Genomic DNA, 10,722 nt, shown 5'->3' on the forward strand with positions numbered 1-10,722 from the left:
ATCCACACTACCCCTGTGGAAGATTTTGGAAATATCTTCTGAAGGGGGAGTTTGTTTTCAAATGTAATTGGTCAGGGTTAATCATTTTGAAACCTGTACTCCTTCTGTATTATGGCTTTACCTATATCTTCCACAACTGGAGTGAGTATTTCAAATGGAAGTTACCCAATTGTCTATTCAATTTGAAACTCATACTCCCTCTGTGGAAGACTTTAGTGAAATCTTCCACAGAGATAGTGTGGACTTCAAGTGGAATAGACCAGTGATGGTTCTTTTCAAATCGCAGTATATCCCATAAGGCTCCCATTTGACACATGCTTATTGATTAATGGGTTATTCCAGTTTAAATCCACACACCCCCTATGGAAGACATTCCTTTAATTTTTCATACAGGGATTGTGAATTTCAAATGGGGTTACCTGAATCTACACTCCCTGTGTGGGAGATTGATTCAAGGTCATGTCTTCCATCGGGGATATATGGATTTCAGCTAGAATAACCTAATGTGCCAGTTATAACGTAACTGTCATTTGACAGGGTACGTCACCCATTGTAATAGTAGCTGAAGTGCTCCTACAATTCTTTACCCCCATGGGAACTACATGCTGATTGGCCAGAAAGAAGTTTTCATTATCAATTGGCCCAAAAATCAGCAACATTGTTAGAATAATTTCACCACACCAAAAAATTGGGGTGAATTATTTGCAAAGCTCCATTCTGATTGGTGATTAAAGTGAAAATATCATGTAATTGACCAATCAAAGGCAATGTTAGATCGGCAGGTAGTGCTCAGGGGTTAAATAAAATGGTCCAATCTTTTGGATAACATTTATGTTTTCAAAGATACTTGTATGCAGAAGTGAAAATGACAGAGTAACTGTTAATACCATAATGTTGGCCCCCACACATAATTATACGGGGCTTATGTTATCATCCAGATGCCTACCTGGATGCCTGACAACATTCAAAAATGTATTTTCAGGTGGTGTTTGGCAAATCTCTACATATGCCTCCTGCCTTTGCCAAAGTACTTGAGCGACACAACAAAGATGCACGGAAGGTATTCAGACGTTATGTGCACACAGTGTGTGACTATGCAGCAAGAAGCAACACAGTCAAACAAAATGTGTTGCCACTCTCCAAAGTAGGTATGTAAAAATTGTATAAAAAGAAGGAGGCATTTTGGAATAATGTTACGGTTGAAATTGTGTTGTTGTAGTAGATACCATGAGCCTCTGTCAGCAGAATTATTTAGTTTGTTGATTGACTTGACCACTTTTGACTCGATGTCAGAACTGGATTGAAAACTCTTTATGATTTGCACTTATCTCCTAGGTGGTTTGTTCTACCAGATTTGTGTGGTCTCTTGAATTCCTGTGGTCCTTTGTCAAAGATGTGCACCTAACCTAGATCCATGGGAAAATCATTGTCGCCATTGTTATTGTCATCATCATGATCCTCCAAGGATGTGCACCTAATCTACAATCCTGGAAAAGTTTACACACTTGTCCTAAAATAATTCCCTATCAAAGAGGCGAGTGAAACATGCATGCAATATAATACATGAAGCACAGACTTTCCCTGTACCTCACCGTCCTCACTCCCAATCTTTCAATGTTGAAGGGTCTCAAAACTTGCCAACAACATTGCTTTGTACAACATTGAATTGGGGGATCAGGGGCAGAGATATACCAAAGACAAGCAAAGTGTGCTGACATATTTTCCAAGATTGTGGATCCATGTAAAGTCCTGGGAAATCAAAATCATCATCATCATGCTAGTCCTAATCACCATTCACATCATCCCCATCCACTTCCTCTTCCTACTCATTCTCACCTCCCCCCTCATCATCATCATCATCCTAATCATCATCCCCATCCAATTCCTCCTCCTCCTCCTCCTCTATCATCATCCTCCTCCTCCTCCTCCTCATCATCATCATCATCATCATAATCACCATTCTCATCATCCCTATCCATTTCCTCCTCTTCCTCTTCCTTCTCATCCTCCTTCTCATCATCATCATCATCATCATCGATCATTATCCACCTCATCCTCATCATCCTTATCCTCCACCTCATCATCATCATCCCCATCATCCTCTTCCACCTCCTCTAGCTTTTCCTTCTCATCCTCTTCCTCATCATCATCCTGCATCCTCATCCTCCAACAAACTTCATCAGCATCATCATCATCATCATTGTCATCTTCATCACCATCATCATTAGTATCATCATTATTATTACAGTGATCATTATTAGGATGTAACATTTATCATTATTATTTTTATTTCAATATCAAGCCATACAGCCAAATCACCTTAGCCCAGCCCTATCAGAGAATGCAACAGGAAAATCCAATGTGTTGAAGACACTGCAAGCATCAGCAAATCAGAGCACCACTTTGTCTCCCTTTGTGATGACATCTGGACATTCTGACAAAGATCTGCCAATGTTTGATGCAGATATCCTACAGGTAAGTTTACTATTGGGCTATTCCATTTAAAATCCACACTACCCCTGTGGAAGATTTTGGAAATATCTTCCACAGGGGGAGTATGAATTTCAAATGGAATTAATACATTAGCAGCTCCGTTTGAAACTCACTCGCCCTCAGGGGAAGAGTCAGGTTGAATCTTTCTCAGAGGGTGTATGAAATTCAAATGGAGCTCCCTAATGTGTTAGTTCCATTTGAAATTCATACTCCCCCCTGTTGAAGATATTTCCAAAATTTTCCACAGGGGTAGTGTGGATTTTAAATGGAATAGCCCATTGTGCTGAGTCCTACTAAGTGGTCTGTCATTTTCTTTGGAGGAAGGGGTCCCAAATATATTGGCTGTTATATTTTTTTCACATAAATAGGGTGGTCATACAATTTGATATCAAAGGACTTGGACCAAATTGTCATTTAAAATATATGCCAAAATTGTAGTTGCACATTCAAAAATTTCACATTTTTTAGTCAAAATGTTCTCAACTTCTTGGTACTTTTTGCCCAATTTCATGCACATTTTCAGTTTATTCAGTTTTTTTAGGAAAGTGCAGTCTCATGCCTGTAAAATAAACTATAGGGAGATCATATATAACATTTTCTGATATTTTTTGAATAATTTGTTTTGGGTGTGTAATGTTGGAACCCCCTCCCGGCTCGCTGAAGATGACAGCCCCTGATCATGGGCTAGTAAACTGGATATTATTGTTGAGTGAGGAAGTAGTACACTCAGATGTTGATGAAGAATGAACATTTTCCCAGTGTGCATCATTTTGGCCTGGTATGCATGACTGCATATATACGGGGCAAGTTTTTTGAGGGACTATAATCAAGGAGAATTTTGGGGTTAAACGGGCTATACTTATAAAGATTACTATTGCACCTTGTAATTTGGTTATTTTTTTGCTTAGTATATTGAGCTGGCCTGCTCCCCCTCCCTCCCCACCTAATACACTATTCAATCTCTGATACATTTGTTTATCATATTCAGGCAGTAAGACAAGGTGGCCACATTTAGCAAACTAAGATACCAGCCCTGATACCACCATCTGAACTGAGAGATACAAGAGGGAAACCAGTCTACCTAAAACCGGCCTCCATCCACATAATAATCTATGATACTTTTGTTTTTCATATTCAGGCAATTAGACAGGGTGTTCACATTGAGCAAACTAAGATACCAACCCTGATACCACCATCTGAGCTGAGAGACACAAGAGGGAAACCAGTCTACCTGAATGCCTATGTCTATGATTTCTTCAAGCATGGATCCAAAACGGTCATAAGGAAAGAAAATGGGTAGGTACATTATGTAATTATCAAAAGTAAAATTTATACCGTATTTCCTCGAATAATCGCCCCTGGGGGGCGTTGCATTTTCCAAAAGGGTGGCATTTTTAGAATGATAATTAGAATGATAATTCCTGTTAAAATCATTAGGTAATCTTAAAACACACGCTGAAATGACGAACTATGAACTTAGGAATGATGACTTCCGGTTCACTTCCCGGTTAACGACAAGATTTTCGCCAATTACTGACACCATTAGCGACCATGTGTGCACCTTGGTTAAGCTTACTTAATACAAGATAGCATGGAAATATCAGCATTTTGAAACATATTGGTAGAAAAAATTGATGGGGCATTTAATTAAAGGGGGCGACTATTCAAGGAAATATGGTAAATATTTTGGGATTTATAATGTACGACTTATCATCTACCAAGTGTCTCTGAAGGTGCTGTTATATGGAGCGCAATTGCTATCCTGTAAGCCTACACCAAATTAGCCTATTGTCAAGACTTCATTGAGGGATTATACAGCTGTATTCCATAAACTGTATAATCCCTGTCTTCATAATAGGCTACATGATACTAGGCCTACATGAATGTAACATCAGATTAATGAAAGGGGTCTAATTAAAGAAAGCCGCATAACCTGACTTGTGAGGATTGGCAAACCAAATTCACTTACGTTATTGCAGGGAATCAAACCCAGGATGCAGTGGTCAGGATGTATAATTTTGTTCACCTCAAGTCCGGTAGTGACATCAATGCTTTTTCGGGCTTGTGGTGCAAGCATGCCGACAAACTGCCCTTCTACACGTGCATGTGTGCTCTGCCCATCTTACTCTACGCGTGTGATTTGATACTGCGGCAAGAGAAATATGCACATACATTACTACCGAACTTGAGGTGAATCAAATTACAAGTAGCTGTTGAAAAAATTTAAAAGGTGAAAGCTAAGTGTGCAAGCATTCAGAGCACAATCTTTGTAGTGAACATTTTCTTTCTCTTCTATTGTCTTCTCTTGGAACTTCTCTTCTCTACCCTTCCCTTAACTATCCTTTCCCTTCCCATATCCTTTCCCTTCTCTTCCTTCCTTCCTCCTTTTCCCTTTCTTTCTTTCTTTCTTCCTTCCTTCCTTTGTTCTTTTGTTCGTTCTTTCATTCTTTCTCATTAATCATTAATTCTTTCTCTTACAAAAAAAAAAGCAATATTTGTTTTTATTATATTTTACAGACTAGACTCAGGAGATGTGTTTGACAAGTTGAAGGATTTCAAGCTAGTCATTGCAGCAATCAGGTATAGAAAATTCTCTTGGTTAAACATGATATGACATCTAATTTTACAGTCACATTTCTCATTTATAGTGCAGTGGCACCAGGGGGCATGAGGGGCAAATGCCTCCCAGTCAGAACTTCCCCCCCCCCCTTTCCCCCACAGGAAAAGCCCAATATTTGTTAATCCCCATTCCCCTGAAATTCACTTTGCCCTCAATGCCCCCTGAAAAATTCCTGGCACAGCCACTGGCAAAGACTTATTAATATGCAGAACTATTCTATGACACCTAGTGACATTACGCTGGGCAAATTCCATTCCATTCGTGGGTGTGAATGCAATGGAGCAAATAAATTTGAAATTAATACAGCATTATTTGCTTAGAATTGAACAGGGCACCTGTCTCATCAAATCCCTCTAATACCTCTTTGAAAGTGACAGAAGTGTCATCAAAGTTGGAATAGATAATGGTAGTGAAAATGTTATTACAAAATATATTGAGCTATATTTAGCAAGATTGTGAAAGTATTTTATGTTAACCCCCTGAGCACTACCTGCCGATCTAACATTGCCTCTGATTGGTCAGTTACAGGATATCACCAATCAGAATGGAGCTTTGCAAATTATTTCCACCCAATTTTGGTGTGTGATGAAATTATTCTAACAATGTTGCTGATTGGGCTAATTGATAATGAAAACTTCATTTTGACCAATCGGCAGGTAGTTCTCACAGGGTTAATTTACATTCCATCTTTCATATCCACAGTGTTGCACTGGAGGAGCTTGGGCCAAAGAGTGACAATGTAGTACGGGCATTCAGGCAACTCGGTAATGAATACAGCAAGAAGTTCAAGCTACAATATCCTAGCTACCGAGATTAAAGGGAAATTGACCAATCAGCAAGCAACTCAAGGCCAGACAAAATACAGAGACAACTTACAGGGTATAACTCCGATACCTGCAATTTTGACAGTAACTCCAAACTGGAGTTTAAAGTGGGCTATTCCATTTGAAATCCACACTACCTCTGTGGGAGATTTTGGAAATATCTTCCACAGGAAGTATGTTTTTCAAATGTAATTGGTCGGGTCAATCATTTTGAAACCCATACTCCCCCTGTATTATGACTTTACCTATATCTTCCACAACTGGAATGAGTATTTCAAATGGAAGTTGCCCAATTGTCTATTCTATTTGCAAGCAGAGTTCATAGAAAACTGTGTTAGGGTTGTAGATAAGTGAGTTCTGTAAAGATTTAACTGGGATTTCGTGGGATTTTCAGAGGTGGGAGCTTTCTATTTGTATGTGGGTTTCAATTTATTATTTATGTGCATGTATATATTATGATTATAGTTATATAACAAGAAAAGATTCTAATACATTATAATAATATTATACAAATATTGAATGTTTATGAGTTCAATGGTAAGAATATTTTCATGAGGTGAAATATGGACTGTTCCATTCAATGAGTTGAATGGAACAGTACATATTTCACCGAATGGAAATATTCTTTTCCATTGAAGGAATAAAAAACATTCAATATTTGTTTTATATAACTTCCCTTGCTTCCACTTAATTTTACAAATCACCAGGAAAACAAAATAAATTACAAAATATCTAAATGTATATTTATTTTAAAAGCAACACCCGCACCTATAATTGGCGAGTTGAGGAGGAAACCTCGCGCGTCTGTCAGCGTTGCTATGGTAGCTCCGCATCAGTGCAATGGAAAAAGTTAGTCCTTTTACAGCTGCCTGCTAAAAATAGCAAAAATACTCAATAGTAATTGGCCAATCAAATGACAAAAAACTTTGTATGAGTTATATAATATACAAATATACTGCTATGAGGGGCATGGTTAAAATTATAGGCCCAATGTGATCTCAAAACCATGATATGACCCGAGGCACAGCCGAGGGTCATAGCATGGTTTTGAGATCACTGCAGTAGCATGGTTTTGAGATCACCACAATGGTGAAACATGATTGAATTCCCTTCAACAAGCTGAAGATCTAATTCACAAGATTATTTCATGAGTGAAAACTGAATGTCCAGTTTAATCATTGCCACTCAACATTACAATTATTTAAGATCAATGATTATTCTATTGATATCAGCAATAGAACCCCAGGAATAGAACTACAGAATATCAATTGGCTCCTGTACAAGGGATAGGAAGAGTTTTTGAATATTATAATGAGAAATTTCTCTGAAAAGAATTGTATAATCTGGAACCTTTGGTCCGTCCTAGCACTGGCTTCTGTGCTGTACTCTGATACCTGTATGATGATTTTCCAACTGTAGGATAGTAGCTGATAGTTCAGCACTGGTAGTTCCACAAGAGGGGCTATCAGATCTCAAAGCAGCCAAGTAGCCCTTTCCTTAGGCAAGGCCTACCTGCTGAGCAGTGATGACAGATTTAATTTACACTGTGTATTGCATGGTCTGTTGTCAAAATATGTATGGGAAAATTTTTCAAAAAGCTTAACTTAATTTAAACACATGCGCAGTGAAATTTGCACTCCACAAACTATCTTCATTAAGTTTACATTGGGAGAAGAATTTTAGAAGTATTGAGATCTTTGGTAAAATTTAATTTGCATGTATGGAAGTGTGATAGAGAAATTACGATATCCAGTAGTCAGAGACAAGGAGAGAAAGTTATGGGTATAATAACTTAAAGGAGTATTTCGTGATCCTAGCATCCTCATTTTATGACGTTTTTCAGTACATATCCACGAAAAAAGCATATTCCCAAAATTTCAGTTGATTCCGATTTTGCGTTTGCGAGTTATGCATGATTATGTGTATTACACTGCTCCATAGACATACGTTGTAATTTCGTTCTGGTGCACCAGAACGAAATTCAAATTTCGCGGTATCTTTACTAAACGAAATAATCTGCAAGAAATATTTTGTACATAAACATTATGTATCCAGAGTATTCCAGTGATATAAAAATCTCAACTTTTTTTGAGAAAAGTGGGGGGATGAGGCTGTGGATCACGAAATGCCCTTTTAAGTTCAGGTAATTGAACAACAATTCAATAGCATAGCCGAGATTTTTGCTAGAGGGGTTAACCTGTGTAGGACGGGGGCCCAAATCCACCAAAAAGGGGTGGTATGGGGGTCGTGGTGCCAAGTAAAAAGAAGATTTCACAAAGGGACCACCCCGGGGGACCACTTTTCATGCTAACTTGAGCTGTTCAAAATATCCAACAAAAGTACATTCTTAGATGAAGTAAGATGAAGTAGAAAATTCTGCACTTCTTCCTTGCAAAAACATCCTGTCATGTAGGCGCTAGGCCTACAGGCCTGTTTGTGTAGATGTTACGCACTTTTTTGAGGGGGTAAAGAAATGAAAGAATCATTAATTATTGTTTGCCTTACAAGAACGGTGGTCCCAATTTACAAAAAGTCGCTGTCAATAAAATTGCACCCCCCCATTTTGTCAACAAAAATTCTATGACCCCACCACCACTGATACACCTTGCCCCCTAAACAGGCTAAAATTGTATTGAAATCAGTCTTTTTCAATAAAATAAACATACTATCTGTGGTCATCTTGTGACTCTACATTTTGGTCATTACAAATGTTATGACCCCCCCCCCATTTTTCTTTTCAAAATTTATGACCCCCATGACCTCCCTAAAATGATAGCCCTTTAAGCTCCTTAAAATATTGTCATCCAAAATCACCATCCTTGGATCTACGAGTATAATGATAAGATAAATCTCATGGAATTGCGCCTTAGTCTGTACAGATTGGATTCCCCCCTCTTTCTCTCCTTTTCTCTCTCCCGCTCATCCCCCTCTATCTTTTCATCTCTCTCCCACATTTTCTTTTTTGTTCCTGTACTGGCAGGTGGAGGGGGATATGCATTTTTGTCAGAGCCCCCGGAAGCTAAGCCATTGTTCCACTTCCATTTTATTTCATTTTATAAAAGATGGCCATGCATGACGTAGTCTATAATGGTAGAGAAATTAAAACTAATTAAAACAAAACTATACACTAGGCCTACTGCATTCAAATGGAAAGTCATACCAGATAATCAGAAACCTATAATATTTTCTATTTATATATTCTATTGCATCGCCATTTAAAGGTGTATTTCGTGATCCTAGGATCCTCTTTTTAAGACATTTTTCATTAGATATCCACCAAAAAAGCTCATTCCCAAAATTGCAGTTGATTCAGACTTTGTGCTTGCAAGTTGTGCACGATTATTGCAAAAAAGATTATTAATCTACAAGAATTTTTTTGTACATAAACATTATGTAGCCAGGGGTTTCCAGTGGTATAAAAATATCAATTTTTTTGGAGATATTAAGTTAGGAAATGAGGATGTGGATCACGAAATGACAATGTGGATCACTTTATAATATAGGCTACTGGTCAGACAATAGAGAGACCTGTGTGTGTTTGTGATTTTTGATAGATCTTTTTTGAATGATCAAAAGGTATTTCACCATTAAATAACATGAACTTTAAAACACATAATTTTACCAACATTGAAAGCAAATTATCTTGGTACTGAAAGTGGTTTATAGAAACTTTATGGATCTAGCCTATGGTGTATTGTATTAATTAATGTTGCATACCAAACACAGTAGGTGATTTCCAGGCTCATGATATTTGGGTATGTGATAAGTGATTGACAAATTGCTTGATGGGGAGTGTAAATCCTGCTGTTCTGAGGGGTAATAAAATGAACAGTGGAAATACTAGTTCCCTCGCTACGCTCGGTGCTCCCTTCGGTCGCTATTCGAGAGGCGTCGCGGTTTATGGAACGGAGCTAGTTCTAGTCCGTCCAACTGCAATGAAATTGTCTGAATAATTGTAGTCTGTTAAGGGATGGTGTATGAGCGTTTGGACAGTATTTATTGTGGGACATTAGAGCACATCAGACATATCGAATTGCATTCTGAATACGAAGAATGTCCTTCTGATATCAAATAATTTTGATTTTTTTAATTTCTTTATTGTAGTACACATTTTATGGCAAATCATTAAAAATTGATATTTTTGATATTTAACAGTACTTGAAGTTAACTTTATAAATCTGATGATTTATACGCAAAGTGTATGTAGGTGGGATTTAAAGCCGACGATCAATTGAATATTTTGACCTTTCAGTATTGAAGATATGGATTTTTTTCCCAAAACACCAAAAAAATTAGGTCTTTTGGGGAAAAAATCCATATCTTCAATATGAAAGGTCAAAATTTTCAATTAATCGTCGGCTTTTCTTCCCAGCTACATACACTTTAAGAATATATCATTAGATTAATAAAATTTACTTCAAGGACTGTTATATATCAAAAATGTGAAAAATATCAAATTTTAATAATTTGTCATAAAATTTGTATTTTATTGTGAATTTCAAAAAATGAAAATTATTTGATATCAGAAAGACATTCTTCGTATTCAGAATGCGATGTCTGATGTGCTCTCATGTCCCACAAAAAATACTGTGGAAACGCTCATTCCAGATCCCGTAAGTATATATATAAGTATATAAATATTGACTTTTCTGAAGGAATGTTCGACTCGAAATTTTCGGTCATGTCTTTTTCAAGGAATGTTTTGTTTGTATGTTTTTGGAAGTTTAATTTTGATAAATCAGAAATAAAACAAAAATAAAATTGGTGAAATAAGACAGTGTGATA

General features: G+C 37.3%; 1 pseudogene; it reads left to right on the top strand.

Annotated features, from left to right (window-relative positions):
- LOC140141037 (probable ATP-dependent RNA helicase DDX60) overlaps positions 1-6,578 on the top strand; it is an 83,813-nt pseudogene extending 77,235 nt beyond the window's left edge.
- The last annotated feature ends 4,144 nt before the right edge of the window (positions 6,579-10,722 follow it).

Source organism: Amphiura filiformis, chromosome 19 (genome assembly GCF_039555335.1).
Source record: "Amphiura filiformis chromosome 19, Afil_fr2py, whole genome shotgun sequence".
In the NCBI taxonomy this organism is placed as follows: Eukaryota; Metazoa; Echinodermata; class Ophiuroidea; order Amphilepidida; family Amphiuridae; genus Amphiura; species Amphiura filiformis.